General features: G+C 37.3%; 1 protein-coding gene across 1 annotated transcript in view; it reads left to right on the forward strand.

Annotated features, from left to right (window-relative positions):
* Nucleotides 1-20,072, forward strand: part of UPRT (uracil phosphoribosyltransferase homolog) — a 71,064-nt gene that overhangs the window by 46,793 nt on the left and 4,199 nt on the right. Inside the window, exons 7-8 of the transcript XR_006593038.1 lie at nucleotides 15,097-15,178; nucleotides 18,987-19,139. The gene's annotated coding sequence lies outside the window, so the exon portion shown is untranslated. The remainder of the gene's footprint in view (nucleotides 1-15,096; nucleotides 15,179-18,986; nucleotides 19,140-20,072) is intronic.

Raw genomic sequence — 20,072 nt, forward strand, 5'->3', positions numbered from 1 at the left:
GGCCCTGAATGATACATTGGATCACATGGACTTGACAGATATATTTAGAACTCTGCATCCCAAAGCAACAGAATATACTTTCTTCTGAAGTGCACATGGAACATTCCTCAAGATAGATCACATACTGGGTCACAAAACAGCCCTTCATAAGTATACAAGAATTGAGATCACACCATGCATACTTTCAGACCACAATGCTATGAAGCTTGAAATCAACCACAGGAAAAAGTGTGGAAAACCTCCAAAAGCATGGAGGTCAAAAAACACCCTGTGAAAGAATGAGTGGATCAACCAGGCAATTAGAGAAAAAATTTAAAAATATATGGAAACAAATGAAGATGAAAATAAAGCAATCCAAACACTTTGGGATTGGTGAAGGGAGTCCTGAGAGGAAAATACATTGCAATTCTGGCCTATCTCAAGGAACAAGAAAAATCCCAAATACAAAATCTAACAGCACACCTAAAGGAAATAGAAGCAGAACAGCAAAGACATCCAAAACTCAGCAGAAGAGAAATAATAAATATCAGAGCAGAAATAAACAATATAGAATCTAAAAAACCTGTAGAGCAGATCAACGAAACCATGGGTTGGTTTTTTTTTTTTTTTAAATAAACAAAATTGATAAACTTTTAGCCAGGCTTCTCAAAAACAAAAGGGAGATAGCCAAAATAGATAAAATCATGAATGAAAATGGAATTATTACAACCAATTTCTCAGAAATACATGCAATTATCAGGGAGTACTATGAAAAATTATATGCCAATAAACTGGACAACCTGGAAGAAATGGACACATTTCTAAGCACCCACACACTTCCAAAACTCAAACAGGAAGAAATAGAAAGCTTGAATAGATCCATAACCAGTGAAGAAATTGAATCAGTTATCAAAAATCTCCCAACAAAAAAGATTCCAGGACCAGATGGATTCCCTGGGGAAATCTACCAGACACTTAAAGCAGAGATAATACCTATCCTTCTCAAGCTGTTCCAACAAATAGAAAGGGATGGAAAACTTCCAGACTCATTCTATGAAGCCAGCATTACTTTGATTCCTAAACCAGACAGAGACCCAGCAAAAAAAGAGAACTACAGGCCAATATCCCTGATGAATATGGATGTAAAAATTCTCAAGATACTAGCAAATCGAATTGAACAGCATATAAAAAGAATTATTCACCATGATCAAGTAGGATTCATTCCTGGGCTGCAGTGCTGGTTCAACATTTGCAAATCAATCAACATGATACATCACATTAATAAAAGAAAAGTTAAGAACCACATGATCCTGTCAATGTATGCAGAAAAAAGCATTTGACAAAATTCAGCATCCTTTGTTAATAAAAACCTTCGAGAAAGTTGGGTTAGGAGGAACATACTTAAACATCATCAAAGCTATTTCTGAAAAGCCCACAGCTAATATCATCCTCAATGGGAAAAAACTGAGAGCTTTCCCTCTGAGATCAGGAACACGACAGGGATGCCCACTCTCACCGCTGTTGTTTCACATAGTGTTGGAAGTGCTAGCATCAGCAATCAGACAACAAAAGGAAATCAAAGGCATCAAAATTGGCAAAGAGGAAGTTAAGCTTTCACTTTTTGCAGATCACATATTATACATGGAAAATCTGATAGACTCCACCAAAAGTCTGCTAGAACTGAGACATGAATTCAGCAAAGTTGCAGGATGCAAAATCAATGTACAGAAATCAGTTGCTTTCTTATAAACAAATAATGAAGCAACAGAGACAAATAAAAAGCTGATCCCATTCACAAAGCTTTTGAAGGAAATTGAAGAAGATAAATGGAAAAACATTCTGTGCTCACGTATTGGAAGAATAAATAGTGTCAAAATGTCAATACTACCCAAAGCTATCTACACATACAATGCAATCCCAATCAAAATTGCACCAGCATTCTTCTTGAAACTAGAACAAGCAATCCTAAACTTTGTATGGAACAACCAAAGGCCCTGAATAGCCAAAGTAATTTTGAAGAAGACCAAAGCAGGAGGAATCAAAATCCCAGACCTTAGCCTCTACTACAAAGCTATAATCAAGACAGCATGGTATTGACACAAAAACAGACACATAGACCAATGGAATGGAATAGAAACCCCAGTATTAGACCCACAGAATATGGCCAACTAATCTTTGACAAAGCAGGAAAGAATATCTAATGGAAAAAAGACAGTCTCTTTAACAAATGGTGCTGGGAGAACTGGACAGCAACATGCAGAAGGACGAAACTACACCCCTTTCTTACACCATTCACAAAAATAAAGTCAAAATGGATAAAGGACCTGAATGTGAGATAGGAAACCATCAATACCCTAGAGGAGAAAGCAGGAGAAAACCTCTCTGACCTCAGCTGCAACAATTTCTTACTTGACACATCCACAAAGGCAAGGGAATTAAAAGCAAAAACGAATTATTGGAACTTCATGAAGATAAAAAGCCTATGCACTGCAAAGGAAACAACAAAACTAAAAGGCAACCAATGGAATGGGAAAAGATATTTGCAAATGACATATCGGACCATGGGCTAGTGTCCAAAATCTATAAAGAACTCACCCAACCTCACACCCGAAAAACACATAATCCAGTGAAGAAATGGGCAGAAAACATGAATAGACACTATTCTAAAGAAGACATCCAGATGGCCAACAGCCCCATGGAAAGATGCTCAACATCGCTCCTCATCAGGGAAATACAAATCACAACCACACTAAGATACCACCTCACGCCAGTCAGACTGGCTCAAATGAACAAATCAGGAGACTACAGATGCTGGAGAGGATGTGAAGAAACAGGAACCCTCTTGTACTGTTGGTGGGAATGCAAACTGGTGCAACTACTCTGGAAAACAGTGTGGAGGTTCCTCAAAAAATTAAAAATAGATCTACCCTATGACCCAGTAATAGCACTGCTAGGAATTTACCCAAGGGATACAGGAGTGCTGATGCATAGGGGCACTTGTACCCCAATGTTTATAGCAGCACTTTCAACAATAGCCAAATTATGGAAAGAGTGTAAATGTCCATCAACTGATGAATGGAGAAAGAACTTGTGGTTTATATGTACAATGGAATACTACGTGGCAATGAGAAAGAATGAAATATGGCCTTTTGTAGCAATGTGGATGGAACTGGAAAGTGTGATGCTAAGTGAAATAAGTCATACAGAGAAAGACAGATACCATATGTTTTCACTGTTATGTGGATTCTGAGAAACTTAAAAGAAGACCATGGGGGAGGGGAAGGAAAAAAGCACAAAAGAGGTTAGAGAGGGAGGGAGCCAAAACATGAGACTATGAAAAACTGGGAACAAATTGAGGGTCAATGGGGGGTGGGAGAAAGGGAAGTATGGATGATGGGCATTGAGGAAGACACCTGTTGGGTTGAGTACTGGGTATTGTATGGAAACCAATTTGATAATAAATTTTAAATTTAAAAATAAATTAAATACTATATTAGCTGTACCCCACAAATTATATATTTTCAATTTCATTTTGAGTGAAACTCTTTTTAATTTGTTTTGATTTTTCCTTATATAGGGTTATTTTAGAAGTGTATTTAGTTTCCAAATTTTATAACATTTTCTAGATGCTTTTTTATTATTGATTCCTAATTTAATTCAGGGAATATACATTATATGTTTTGAAATCTTTAAATTTATTAAGACTTGTATTATGGCCCAGAATATAGTCTCCTTTGGTAAATCTTCCCTGTGTGCTTGAAAAGTATGTGTATTCCTGGCAGAGGGTCTAAAACATCACTGTAAGTAGGGAAACAAAATGACCAAAGTCACAACAACAGAGAGCAAGTAACACTCTCCAAAAAATACCTCCTGAAGGGCCAGGCCCTGGACAGTGCATGACCCTGTTTTAATATAGCAGTGCTCAGAGGTGCAGAGTACATAACAAGATTTTAAAACTTGTAAGGGACAGAAAACTAGCCAAAATGATGAAACGGAAGAATTCCCCTCAAAATAAATTCCAGGAAGAAGTGACAGCTAAAGAATTGATCAAAACAGATATAAGCAATATAACTGAACAAGAATTTAGAATAAAAGTTATAAAATTAATCACTGGGCTTGAAAAAAAGAGTAGAAGACAGCAGAGAATCTATTCCTGTAGAGATCAAGGAACTAAAAAATAGTCATGATGAATTAAAAATGCTATAAATGAGGGGCAAAATAAAATGCAGGCAGCCACAGCACAGATTGAAGAGGAAGAGGGGAGAAAGGTGAATTAGAAGATAAAATTATGGAAAAAGAGGAAGCTGAGAAAAAGAGATAAAAAAATCCACCATCATTAGGGGGAGAATTAGAGAACTAAGTGATTCAATCAAATGGAACATTATCTGTATCATAGAAATTCCAGAACAGGAAGAGAGAGAGAAAGGGGCTGAAGGTGTACTTGAACAAATTATAGCTGAGAACTTCCTCAATCAGGGAAGGAAACAGACATCGAAATCCAAGAGGCACAGAGAACTCCCTTCAGACGTAACTTGAATCAATCTTCTACACAACATACCATAGTGAAAGTGGCAAAATACAAGGATAAAGAGAAAATTCTGAGAGCAGCCAGGGATAAATGGGCCTTAACATACAAAGGTAGACACATAAGGGTAGTAGCAGTCCAGTAACTGAAATTTGGCAGGCCAGATAGGAATGGCAGGAAATCCTCAATGTGATGAACAGGAAAAATATGCAGCCTAGAATCCTTTATCAAGCAAGCCTGTCATGCAGAATAGGAGAGATAAAGGTCTTCCCAAACATACAAAAACTGAAGGAATTCATCACCACTAAACCAGCCCTACAAGAAATCCTAAGAGGGACACTGTGAGTGAAATGTTGCAAGGACCACAAAGTACCAGAGACATCACTAGTAGCATGAAACCTGCAGATAACACAATGACTCTAAACCCATATCTCTCAATAATAACACTGAATGTAAATGGACTAAATGCTCTCATCAAAAGAAAAGGTTTAATAATGGATATAAAAAAAAAGACCCATCTATGTCCTGTCAACAAGAGACTCATTTTAGACCTTCAGATTGAAAGTGAGGGGATGGAGAACTATCTATCATGCTACTGGAAGTCAAAAGAAAGCTGGAGTAGCCATACTTATATCAGACAAACTAGACTTTAAATTAAAGGCTGAAATGAGATGAAGAAAGGCATTATATAATAATTACAGGGTCTATCCGTCAGGAAGTGCTAACGATTATAAATGCCTATGCACCAAATTCTAGGGCACACAAGTATATAAAACAATTAATCACAAACATAAGCAACCTTATTGATAAGACTGTGGTAACTGCAGGGGACTTTAATACTCCACTTACAACAATGGACAGATCATCTAGACAGAAAATAAGTAAAGAAATAATGGGCCTGAATGATACACTAGACCAGATGGACTTGACAGATATATTTAGAACTCTACATCTTGAAGCAGCAGAATATAATTTTTCCTCAAGTGCACATGGGACATTCTCCAAAATAGCTCACATACTGGGTCACAATACAGCCCTCAATAAATATGAAAGAATTGAGTTCGTATCATGCACACTTTCAGATCACAATGTTATGAAACTTGAAATCAACCAAAGGAAAAAGCCTGGAAAACCTCCAAAAGCATGGAGGTTAAAGAACACCCTAGTAAAGAATGAATGGGTCAACCAGGCAATTAGAGAAGAAATTAAAAAATATATGGAAACCAATGAAAAGGAAAACACAGCAATCCAAACGCTTTACAACCATTCTCTGAAAAATACAAACAATTATCAGAGAATATTATGAAAAATTATATGGCAACAAACTGGACAACCTGGAAGAAGTTACATCACATTAAAAAGAAAGAATAAGAACCATGTGATCCTGTGAATAGATGCAGAAAAAACATTCGACAAAATATAGCATCCTTTCTTAATAAAAAGCCTCAAGAATGTCGGTACAGAAGGAACATATTTAAGTATCATCAAAGTCATTTATGAAAAGCCCACAGCTAATATCATCCTCAGTGGGGAAAAACAGAGCTTTCCACCTCAGTTCAGCAACACGACAGGGATGTCCACTCTCACCATTGTTGTTTAACATAGTGTTTGAATTCACTGATAGCATCAGCAATCAGACAACAAAATGAAATCGAAGGCATCAAAATTGGTGATGACGAAGTCAAACTTTCACTTTTCACAGACGACATGATACTCTACATGGAAAACCCGACAGCCTCCATCAAAAGTCTGCTAGAACTGATACATGAATTCAGCAATGTCACAATATACAAAATCAATGTACAGAAATCAGTTGCATTTTTATACACCAATAATGAAGCAACAGAAAGAAAAATAAAGAAACTGATCCCATTTACAACCGCAGCAAGAACCATACAATACCTAGGAATAAACCTAACCAAAGATGTAAAAGATCCGTATGCTGAAAAATATAGAAAGCTTATGAAGGAAATTGAAGAAGCCACAAATAAATGAAAAAACATTCCATGGTCATGGATTTGGAAGAATAAATATTGTTAAATTGTCGGGGCACCTGAGTGGCTCAGTTGGTTGAGTATCCAACTTTGGCTCACATCATGACCTGGCTGTTCGTGAATTTGAGCCCTGCGTTGGGCTCTGTGCTGACCGTTTGGAGCCTGGAGCCTGCTTCCAATTCTCTCTCTCTCTCTCTCTCTCTCTCTCTCTGCTCCTCCTCTCCCACTCATACTCTGTCTCTTAAAAATGAATAAACGTTAAAAAAATTAAAATGTCAATACTACCCTGAGCAATCCACACATTCAATGCAATCCCAATCAAAATCGCACTAGCATTATTCTCAAAGCTAGAACAAGCAATCCTAAAATTTGTATGCAACCACAAAAGACTCCAAATAGCCAAAGTAATATTAAAGAAGAAAACCAAAATGGGAAGCATCACAATCCCAGACTTTAGCCTCTACTACAAAGCTGCAATCACCAAGACAGAATGGTATTGGCACAAAAACAGACACATAGAACAATGGAATAGAATAGAGACCCCAGAATTGGACCCACAAATGTATGGCCAACTAATTTTTGACAAAGCAGGAAAGAGTATCCAATGGAAAAAAGAGTCTCTTCAACACATGGTGCTGGGGGAACTGGACAGCAACATGCAGAAGAATGAAACCTGACCACTTTCTTACACCATTCACAAAAATAAAGTCAAAATGGATAAAGGACCTGAATGTGAGACAGGAAACCATCAAAACCCTAGAGGAGAAAGCAGGAAACAACCTCTTTGACCTCAGCTGCAGCAATTTGTTACACAACACATCTCCAAAGACAAGGGAATTAAAAGCAAAAATTAACTATTGGTACGTCATCAAGATAAAAAGCTTATGCACTGCAAAGGAAACATCAACAAAACTAAAAGGCAACCAACGGAATGGGAAAAGATATTTGCAAATGACATATCGGATAAAGGGCTAGTATCTAAAATCTATAAAGAACTCACCAAAGTCCACACCTGAAAAACACAAAATCCAGTGAAGAAATGGGAAGAAGTCATGAATAGACATTTCTCTAAAGAAGACATCCAGATGGCCAACAGGCACATGAAAAGATACTCAACATCACTCCTCATCAGGGAAATACAAATCAAAACAACATTGAGATACCACCTCACACCAGAGTGGCTCAAATGAACAAATCAGGAGACTATAGATGCTGGTGAGGATGTGGAGAAATAGGAACCCTCTTGCACTGTTGGTGGGAATGCAAACTGGTGTAGCGACTGTGGAAAACAGTGTGGAGGTTCCTCAAAAATTTAAAAATAGAACTACTCTATGACCCAGCAATAGCACTGCTAGGAATTTACCCAAGTGATACAGGAGTGCTGATGCATAGGGGCACGTGTACCCCAATGTTTATAGCAGCACTTTCAACAATAGCCAAATTATGGAAAGAGCTTAAATGTCCATCAACTGATGAATGGATAAAGAAGTTGTGGTTTATATATACAATGGAATCGGGGCGCCTGGGTGGCGCAGTCGGTTAAGCGTCCGACTTCAGCCAGGTCACGATCTCGCGGTCCGTGAGTTCGAGCCCCGCGTCGGGCTCTGGGCTGATGGCTCAGAGCCTGGAGCCTGTTTCCGATTCTGTGTCTCCCTCTCTCCCTGCCCCTCCCCCGTTCATGCTCTGTCTCTCTCTGTCCCAAAAATAAATAAACGTTGAAAAAAAAATTTATATATACAATGGAATACTACTTGGCAATGAGAAAGAGTGAAATCTGGTTATTTGCAGCAACGTGGATGGAACTGGAGGGTATTATGCTAAGTGAAATAAGTCAGTCAGAGAAGGACTGATACCATAATGTTTTCAGTCACATGTGGATCTGGAGAAACTTAACAGAAGAAAGACCATGGGGAAGGGGAAGGGAGAAAAAATTTATAGAGACGGAGGGAGTCAAACCACAAGAGACTTAAATACAAAGAATAAACTTAGGGTTAATGAGAAGTGGGGGAGAGGGAAAAGTGGGTGATTGGCATTGAGGAGGCCACTTGGGATGAGCACTGGGTGTTGTACAGAAACCAATTTGGCAATAAGTTGTATTTTAAAAAATAATAAAAACTGAAAAGTATGTGTATCCTATTATTGTTGAATGTTGTATAAAATGTCAATTAGGTTAAGTTAGTTGATAGTTTTGTTCAAGTCCTTGTTTTACAGATATTTCTGTTAATTTGTCCTATCAGTTATTGAGAGAAGGGTGTTGAAATCTCTGACTAAATTTTTTGATTTGTGTGTTTCTCATTTCAGTTCCATCAATTTTTGCCTCATGTATTTTGAAGCTCTCATGTTAGGTGCATAAATTTTAGGATTGGTATATCCTCTTTATAGATTGGAACTTTATCATTATGGAATGTCTTCTTTTACTCCTGGTAATATTCTTTCTTCTGAAATCTACTTTGGCTGGCATTTTATATACATTCCAGCTTTCTTTTGATTGTGTTAGTATATTATACCTTTTTCTATCCTTCTGCTTTTAACCTATTTGTGTTTTTATATTAAATTGGGTTTCTTGCCCATGGGGGAGGGGAAGAAAAAAAAAGAGGTTAGAGTGGGAGAGAGCCAAAGCATAAGAGACTGTTAAAAACTGAGAACAGGGGCGCCTGGGTGGCGCAGTTGGTTAAGCGTCCGACTTCAGCCAGGTCACGATCTCGCGGTCCGTGAGTTCGAGCCCCACGTCGGGCTCTGGGCTGATGGCTCAGAGCCTGGAGCCTGTTTCCGATTCTGTGTCTCCCTCTCTCTCTGCCCCTCCCCCGTTCATGCTCTGTCTCTCTATGTCCCAAAAATAAAATAAAAACGTTGAAAAAAAATTAAAAAAAAACCTGAGAACAAACTGAGGGTTGATGGGGGGGTGGGAGGGAGGGGAGGGTGGGTGATGGGTATTGAGGAGGGCACCTTTTGGGATGAGCACTGGGTGTTGTATGGAAACCATTTTGACAATAAATTTCATATATTGAAAAAAAAAGTATCTGGCATAAGATGTAAAATAAATAAATAAATACATAAATAAATACATAAATAAATAGGGTTTCTTGTAGGTAGACTAGAGTTGGGTCTTGCTTTTTTATCCAATTCAATAGTTTCTGCTTTTTAATTGGGGTATCTAGACCATTTTCTCTTAATGTGATTATTGGTTTTAAATCTACCATCTTGATATTTGCTTTCTCTTAGTCCCATTTGTTCTTTATTTGCTTTTTCTTCTTTTTCTAACTTCTTTTGGATTGAGTATTATTTATGATTCCATTTTATTTCTTTTACTGTCTTGTTAGATATAATGCTTTGGTTTTTTAATGGTTCCTTTAGAGCTTATAATATGTACCTTTAACTTATCACAGTCCATTTCACCTATAAGAACTTAAATAATATACATCCATTCCCCCCTTCCTAGCCTTTGTGCTATCATTATCATACATTTTACTTCTACACATGTGAAACCCCATAATGTATAATTATTTTTCTTTCAAGCTATTTTATTTATTTATTTATTTATTTATTTATTTTTCATTCATTCATTCATTCATTCATTCATTCATTTAGAGAGTGCATGAGCAAGGGAGGGGCAGAGAGAAATGGAGAGAGAATCCCAAGTAGGCTTTGCACTGTCAGCACAGAGCCTGATGTGGGGCTCAAACTCATGAACCATGAGATCATGACCTGAGCTGAAATCAATAGCCAGACACTTAACTGAGCCAGTCAGGTGCCCCTCAAGTTATCTTTTAAAGAGATATAAAACAAAATAAGAAAAAAAGAAGTCTTTTCATTCATTTTGGGTGCTTTCCATTTCTTTGTGTAGATCCAGATTTCCATCCGGTATTATTTTCCTTCTACTCAAAGGACTTAGTTTAATATTTAGTATAGTGCAGGTCCCCTAGTAATGGATTCTTTCAGTGTTTGAGTGAAAAAGTATTTTACTGATAGAGAATTCTATATTGGAAGCTTTTGTTTCTTTCAATACTATAAAGATGATTCACTATCTTTCTTGCATGTTTATAAGTCTTCTGTTTACGTTTAATGTAATTACTGATCAAGTTGGATTTATATCTGCCATTTTGCTATTTGTTTCCTAGATGTCTTATATATATGTTTTGTTCTTCTATTCCCCCATTCCTGCTTTTTTTATGTTAGATATTTTCTAGTGTGTCTGTATCAAGGCTCCCCAAGAGCACACCCAGGCCTCAATAGGACTCAGATTTATATTCATGGTTATGATTTTTTAAATTAAGTTTTAATTTTAATTCCAGTTAACATACAGTGTTATATTATTTTCAGGTGTGTGATATAGTGATTCAACAATTGCCTAAATTACCTGCTGCTCATCACAAGTGCACTTCTTAATCCCAATCACCTATTTAACCCATCACCCCCCACCCCACCTTTGCCTCTGGTAACTATCAGTTTGTTCTCTATAGTTAAGAGCCTGTTTCTTGGTTACTTTCTCTCTCTCTTTCTCTTTGTTCATTTATTTTGTTTCTTAAATTCCACACATAAGTGAAATCATATGGTATTTGTATTTCTCTAACTGACTTATTTCAGTTAGTATTATACTCTCTAACTCCATCCATGTTGTTGCAAATGGCAAGATTTCATTATTTTTCATGGCTGAATAATATTCCTGCATGTGTGCACACGTGTGTGTGTGTGTGTGTGTGTGTGTGTGTGTATCTCACATCTTTTTTGTCCACTCATCAATCGATGGACTTATGGGCTGCTTCCATATGTTGGCTATTGTGAATAATGCTGCTATAAACATAAGGGTCCACGCACCCCTTTGAATTAGTATTTTTGTATTCTTTGGGTAAATACCTAGTAGCGAAATTGCTGGAGCATAGGGTAGTTCTATTTTTAACTTTTTGAGGAAACTCCATACTGTTTTCCAGAGTGGCTGTATCAGTTTTCATTCCCACCAACAGTGCAAGAAGTTTCCTTTTTCCCCACAGCCTTGCCAACACCTGTTGTTTCTTGTGTTATTGATTTTAGCCATTCTGACAGGTGTAAGGTGATATCTTATTGTAGTTTTCATGGTTATGATTTCTTACAGAAAAAGAATACAAAGAAAAATCAGCAAAGGGAGTAGGTACATGGAACAAAATCTGGAGGAAACCTGGAACAAAATCTGTAAGAAACCAGGCACAAGCTTCCAAGAGTTCTCTTCCAGTGGAAATGCACTGGATGCACTTTATTTGTTTATCTACAAATTGTAGCAACATGTGTGAAGTGTGGTCCACTAGGGACATTTGCTTAAGCCTAAAATTCCAGAATTTTTATTGCAGTTTGGTCACATTAACACACTGTGTATATGTGATTGATCACAGTTACCAAAACAGATGATTTAGGAAAGCAAGTGTGAAATCTGAAGTGGAAGCAAATAAATCACATTATTTACACAGATTAACTAGACATATTAGTACAGTGTGGTTAACAGCTCTAAGTATGCAAAAACATTTTTATGAGCTAAAACATTCCAAGAATTTAACTCCCAGTTGTTGGAATAGGGCAATTCATGAAACCAGATTCCTGGGCATGTGTAAGGTTTAAGCAACTTAGACCTGATAAGTCAACTTCCTGCACTTTTCAACCTCCAGCCCTTTGGCCTAGGCTCTCTTACAGGAAAATGGTCATATTTCTCTGAGAACCTACATTTAGTATAGCATTTATATAATAGAGATAGTAATAATATCAACAGGAGTATGCCCAGCATTTGAAAGAGCCAGTGTGGGATAGGGAGAGAAATAAAGAAGCAACTAATCCATCCTATAATGCCATTATACCACATATTTTTGTATTAATTTTCTCTCAGTCTACAGTTGTTTGTACTTTGTGATAAATTTGTATAGAACTATTTAGCATATTAATTAACTGATGTTAACTAGATCTAGCTCCTCCTAAAGACAAGTATTTTCCATTGATATAACATTAGTTCCTCCTAAAGCCAACTATTTTCCATTGATATCACATCCTGAGGAGGCTTAATTTCCCAATACATACAATTATCAATATCTATATGACTTATTTATATAAGATAATTGAATCTTACCAGTAATGCTGATATTACACCATATCACACTATGGTTTTAGTCCAGTTGTTTCATTGCACAACTCAGTAAGAATTAGAGCGATATTTATTTATTACACCTACCCTCTTGCCAGGTGTAATAGGCCTTTGCCCCATACCAGATGTTATGGATAGGATTATCATATTTGACCAGGAATTGGTTATTTTCTGTTTCCAACTCACATGGTTATATTAGTTTGCTAGGGCTGTCATAAAAAAGTACCACAGACTAAGTGACTTCAATGATAGAAATTTATTTTCTCACAGTTCTGGAGACTAGAAGTCTAAGATCCATGTGTTGGCAGGTTTATTTTTTTTCTGAGGACTCTTTCCTTAACTTATAGATGGCTACCTTCTTGCTGTGTTCTCACATGGTCTTTTCTCAGTGTACACACATCTCTGGAGTCCCTTTGTGTGTCCAAATTTCATTTTTTTATAAGGATACCAGTCAGTTTAGATTTGATTAAAAGGATTAGGGTGATTAACTAAATCACTTCTTTAAAGGCTCTATCTCCATTTTAGTCGCATTCCGAGGTGCTGGGAGTTAGGGCTGCAATGTGAATTTTGGGGATACACAATTCAGTCCATAACATGGGGACAAACCTAGTCATCTTATCTCAGTTCATATGATTTTATGGAGATTTTTTCCACTATGTGCTGTTATGTAGCATGGCTCATTCCTCCTAGGACAAATATAAGACTATAATTTAGAATGGTTCTTATTTCTGCTAACACTGCTACAGGGTATATCTTATTTTGATTCATTCTTGGAATGAGTGCAGGCAGAGTGCATCAGTGTAAATTGCCCTTGCCCTCAGAGAATGTCCGTAAATTTGGAGACCCATAAGATTTTCAGAAGTGTGCCCTAGGATGAAGAGTTATTGTTTCTTTGCTACTTCAGCTCAATCTGTTTTAAAATAGTCAAGAGATCCTGTTGGATCTTGGTTTAAACACTTTCCCAACATTGAGTCCTAGCATTGTCCAGCATTATTTATTAAATCTGCCTGATCCAGTTCACTAAAGCCTCATCTTTCCAGGCTGATTCTTGACCTTTTTCTTTCTCCTAGAAGAGTATTCATTCTAATGGTTTATTCTAACACTTCTTTTTCTTTTGAATGCCATTTATTGAAAGTGAATTCCATTTGTCCTTTGATGCTTAAACTTGTACCTATCTCTCTTATAGCTTTCTTGTATCTCATGGACCAATGTTTAATCCACCAGATATGTTGTTGCCATTGTCTACTAATTGCCTGAGTGCAATTAGAATAAATGTTTCGTACCCTAAAATGTTGGGTCCCATGTGTAAGGTTATATAGGTAGAAGTCATGCCTACATGTAATTTACTTTCAGTATGCCTTGAAGGCTTACCCTAGCCTTCCTTACCTCAAGATGAAGCCATTTTCCATGGGGATTTGACCCAATCATATAATGCCTACAACCTTATTCCTATCAGAAACCCATTCTACTTTATTTACTAGCTTTGTAACCACAAAAGAAGTGTGTTAAGTGTTTATACATAGCACACTTTGGCATCATAGGTATGCAGATGCTGTATATTGTGACCATAATAGCCCAGAACCTTTCTAAGTATTTGGGGATCAGAGTTTATAGTTTTACATAGTGATCAGTCTGCCAGGAGTTGTGTCGTTTGATGGCTCAACAGAGCAATTCCTGGAATTTTCTTCCTAAATAATATCTTTTGTAGTTGATATAACCTGAAATTTAAGAAGCAAAATGTAGTGGCATATATTATTAAAATTTTATTCAGTCATCAACAGTGGATCCAGTTCATTATAGCATATTACCAGAATCTCTCCCAGAGTAATAATAATACCACGCAGCTTTGCAAGCTTCCATTCAACCTTGTCAAAATCCAAAATTAGGGGTGGTCTGGGCAAACATACAGCTTCACCCTCTTGATATCTGGTGTAATTATGATGAGACAGTATTTTTCTCTTCGTTTGAGCCTCTTAAGGAAATATGTAATGTGGGATGTCCTTTGTTACATAACCCATTTATTATTTCTTTTACCTACAACTACTATCTTTATTCTTTGTATTTGTCATTGGTTTTAACCCAAACCTTTCCATCTTTAGAAGGAGTTCCAGATTCAATGACAGTGCTGGTTCAGATTGCTGGCAACAACAGTAAGAGTCTAGCAAGTGCTTTCCTTCCAGTCCATTCCCATTTGTATACAATAGGGTTACACAGATAATTAGTAGGCTATCTGGGCCATTGGGCAATACAACTGCAGTCATTGTCAATTCCAATTTTGCAAGATGGGGTCAAAGTATAATCCATACCAAAAGGAACTTAGAAATTCTGCCATAAAGATTTAAAGGTATAACTGGTTTCTTACGGATCATCCCTTGTTCTGACAGGCACTGTTGTAGTCCTGGTCCTAAAACCACTTTATCAAGTAGGAAAAAAATTTGAAGTGGTGTGTGAAAAGACTGAATAGCTATGTAGTATCTCCTCTATCCTTACATCCCTAGGTCCCCTACAGAAGTAGAGACTCTACAATTGGGACCATTCTTTGCTTGCCCTCATGTTGGATGTGAGCACACATTCATAAAGGTATGTAAAGCTTTCATGCTTTTTTCTCTCATCACTTTTTTTATTGTGACATTCACATACCATAAAAATAACACTTTAAAATATTTAATTGCTTTCCAAAAACAGAGACCCCACTAAAAAGAACTATAGACCAATTTCCCTGATGAACATGGATGCAAAAATCCTCAACAAGATATTAGCCAACCGGATCCAACAATACATTAAAAAAAATTATTCACCACAACCAAGTGGGATTTATACCTGGGATGCAGGGCTGGTTCAATATCCACAAAACAATTAACGTGATGCATCACATCAATAAAAGAAAAGACAAGAACCATATGATCCTCTCAATAGATGCAGAGAAAGCATTTGACAAAATACAGCAATCTTTCTTGATAAAAACCCTCAAGAAAGTAGGGATAGAAGGAGCATGCCTTGAGATCATAAAGGCCATATATGAACAACCCAATGCTAATATCATCCTTAATGGGGAAAAACTGAGAGCTTTCCCCCTAAGGTCAGGAACAAGACAGGGATGTCCACTCTCGCCACTGTTATTCAACATAGTATTGGAAGTCTTAGCCTCTGCAATCAGACAACACAAAGAAATAAAAGGCATCCAAATTGGCCAGGAGGAGGTCAAACTTTCACTCTTTGCAGATGACATGATACTCTATATGGAAAACCCCAAAAATTCCACCAAAACTGCTAGAATTAATTCATGAATTCAGCAAAGTTGCAGGATATAAAATCAATGCACAGAAATTGATTCCATTCCTATACACCAACTATGAAGCGACAGAAAGAGAAATCAAGGAATCGATCCCATTTACAGTTGCACAAAAAACCGTAAAATACCTAGGAATAAATCTAACCAAAGAGGTGAAAAATCTATACACTGAAAACTATAGAAAGCTTATGAAAGAGATTGAAGAAGACACCAAAAAATGGAAAAAGATTCCATGTTCCTGGATAGGAAGAACAAATATTGTTAAAATGTTGATACCACCAAAAGCCATCTACATATTCAATGCAATCCCTATCAAAGTAACACCAGCATTCTTCACAGAGCTAGGACAAACAGTCCTAAAATTTGTATGGAACCAGAAACGACCCCGAATAGCCAAAGCAATCTTGAAAAAGCAAACCAAAGCAGGAGGCACCACAATCCCAGACTTCAAGCTATACTACAAAGCCATAATCATCAAGACAGTATGGTACTGGCACAAGAACAGACACTCAGTTCAATGGAACAGAATAGAGAACCCAGAAATGGAGCCACAAACGTATGGGCAACTAATCTTTGACAAAGCAGGAAAGAATAGCCAATGGAATAAAGACAGTCTCTTCAGCAAGTGGTGCTGGGAAAACTGGACAGCGACATGCAGAAGAATGAACCTGGACCACTTTCTTACACCATACACAAAAATATACTCAAAATGTATGGAAGACTTCAATGTAAGACAGAAAGCCATCAAAATCCTCGAGGGTAAAGCAGGCAAAAACCTCTTTGATCTTGGCCGCAGCAACTTCTTACTCAACACGTCTGTGGAGGCAAGGGAAACAAAAGCAAACATGAACTATTGGGACCTCATTAAAATAAAAACCTTCACAGCAAAGGAAACAATCAAGAAAACTAAAAGGCAACCTAGAGAATTGGAGAAGATATTTGCAAATGACATATCAGATGAAGGGTTAGTATCCAAAATCTATCAAGAACATAGCAAACTCAACACTCAAAAAACTAATAATCCAGTGAAGAAATGGGCAAAAGACATGAATAGACACTTCTCCAAAGAAGACATCCAGATGGCCAACTGACACATGAAAAAATGCTCAAAATCACTCATTATCAGGGAAATACAAATCAAAACCACAATGAGATACCACCTCACACCTGTCAGAATGGCTAACATTAACAACTCAGGCAAAAACAGATGTTGGCGAGGATGCGGAGAAAGAGGATCTCTTTTGCACTGCTGGTGGGAATGCAAACTGGTGCAACCACTCTGGAAAACAGTATGGAGATTCCTCAAAAGATTAAAAATAGAACTACCCTACGACTCAGCAATTGCACTACCAGGTATTTATCCAAGTGATACAGGTATGCTGTTTTGAAGCGGCACATGCACCCCAGTGTTTTAGCAGCACTATCAACAATAGCCAAAGTATGGAAAGAACCCAATTGTCCATCGATGGATGAATGGATAAAGAAGATGTGGTATATATATATATATATATACAATGGAGTATTACTTGACAATCAAATAGATTGTCAAATCTTGCCATTTGCAACTACATGGATGGAACTGGAGGGTATTATGCTAAGCAAAATTAATCAAAGACAAAAATCATATGACTTCACTCATTTGAGGACTTTAAGATACAGAACAGATGAACACAAAGGAGGGGAAGCAAAAATAATATAAAAATAGTGAACATAACATAAGAAACTCTTTTAAAAGGGAGAACAAACAGTTCTCCCAGTTGTGGGAGGCGGGATGGGCTAAATGGGTAATGGGCATTACGGAATCTACTCCTGAAATCATTGTTGCACTGTATGCTAACTAACTTGGTTGTAAATTTAAAAAATTAAATTAAATTAATAAAATAAAATAAAATATTTAATCTTTTTAAATATATTCACAACATTGAGCAACCAGCACAATCTAATTCAAGAATATATTTATTATCACAGTAAGAAGATCTGTATTCATTAGTAGTCACTCTCCATTCTGCCTCCCTCAGTCTCTGGCAATCACTAGTTTACCTTCTCTTTCAATGGGTTTTCTTATTCTCAACATTTGATGTAAATGTAATTGTACAATATGTAATGCATTTTCAGTTTATTTTTATGTATGGTGTAAGGAAAGTGTTCAACGTTATTCCTTTGCAGTTGTCTCAGTGCCATTTACAAAAAAAGACTATTCATTCCCCATTGAATTGTCTTGAATCAATTGACTATAAATGTAAGAGTATATTTATGGACTCGCAATTCTGTTTTATTGTTGTATATGTTTATCCTTATGCTAGTTTTGATTACTGTAGCTTTATAGTAAGCTTTGATATCAGGAAGTATGAGTTCTACTTTGTGCTTTATCAGGATTGTTTTGGCTACTTGCTGTCCCTTGAAATTCCTTATGAATTTTAGTTTCTGAAAAATGGGCCACTGGGATTTTTTAAATAGGAATTGCACTGAATCTGAAGGTCACTTTGAGTAATATTGACATCTTAACAATATTGTCTTTCAACTCAGAAACATGAGATGTCTTTCCATTTACTTCTGTTTTCTTTAACTTCCTTCAGCAATCCTTCGTAGTTTTCAGTATACAAGTCTTCTACCTCCTTAATTAAATTTATCCCTAAGTATTTTTTTCATTTTGATGCTATTCTAAATGAAATTCTTTCATTAATTTTCTTTTAGATTGTTCATTGCGACTGTGTAGCTATAATAGATTTTCTGTATTGATCTTATATCCTGCAACTTTGCAGAATTTATGAGCTCTAAAGCTTTGTGTGTTTTCTTTAGGATTTTATATATAAAATACCATGTTATATGCATATAGAGATAGTTTTAGTTATTCCCGTCCAATTTGAATGAATTTTCTTCCTTTTTTGCCTAATTGCTGTGACTAGAAATTGCATTATAATATTGAAAAACATGCGGAAACCTGGCATCTTTGTTTTGGTCATGATTTTATTGGCAAGAATATTAGAATTTTATCTTTGAGTATCATTATAAAATGTACACTTGTTCATCTCTCTTAAAATGTTTTGTTTAGAGTTTATTTTGATTGGAATTTTGATTGGAATATTCCACTTCCAGGGAATATGGCAGGATAGGAAGGCCCTACACTAATATTATCCCATGGATACAACTAGATGACATTGCATCAGAGCAAACAACCCAGAAAAGGACCCGAAGACTGGCTGAACAAACGCCACAACAAAATGTAGATAAGAGGCCATATTAAAGAAGGTAGGAAGGGTGAGGACTTGGTGGGAACCTAAAACCCATGGGGCTGACCACCAGAAGGAGGGAGCTGTGGGTTCATAGAATGGTGAGAAACAGATTAGTACACTGGGGAGCCTACAAAGGGAAGGGAAATCCCCACAGCATTTGACTTTGAAAATCAGAGGGGCTGAATCTCATGAATGCTTACAACTAGTGGGACTTAAAGCCTGGAATTTTAAAAATCAGTGGGCTTTCCTGTGAGAGAGCCCAGAGGGCTATAGGAGCTGAGCCCTTGGTGCTAAAGAGAAAAACACAGCAAACAGCCTGTGGAGATACAGCTTGGAAGCAGCAGTTTGAAAGTTGCCCAGGGCTTATGGGAGGGAGAGCTAGTTACTAATCTCAGAGTTTGCTCAGGGACTTTACCAGGTACACAGGATCTGACAGGTGCTGATTCTCTCCCCTACCTGTCACTATAAACACACAGACACCTGCAGGAACCAACGCTGCACCAGCACTTACTACCTCACTTGCTTACACTGTGTTCTGCCCCCTTCAGCCAGACTTGCCTCAGTCCTGGTACTTTGGATACCCTCTCCCAGAAGACCCACACAAACTTTGAAAACACTGCTCCTCCTGATCTCCCATGGAGGACAGGCACACCTTGTTAAAAGTGCACACCTTGCCCACACATGCTTTGTAGAGCAGCCCAGCCAGGTCAACATAGTGGCTGGCACATCCCTTATGGAAGAATACTGAAGCCCACAGCTTGTGGCATTGTGGAGTTATTTTTAGAGAGTGTATTTTAAGCCCTGGGAAAGTGAATGGGGCAATTCCTGAAATGTCAGAGGTGTTCTGGTCTCAAGGCTGTTGAACTCGATAGCACTATGAGATCCAGAGCCCCATGATTCCCCAGGGACCTGTTAGGGAACAGACCCATTATAATTGCCTAGCAGTCCT

The sequence above is a fragment of the Felis catus genome, chromosome X (assembly GCF_018350175.1).
Source record: "Felis catus isolate Fca126 chromosome X, F.catus_Fca126_mat1.0, whole genome shotgun sequence".
In the NCBI taxonomy this organism is placed as follows: Eukaryota; Metazoa; Chordata; class Mammalia; order Carnivora; family Felidae; genus Felis; species Felis catus.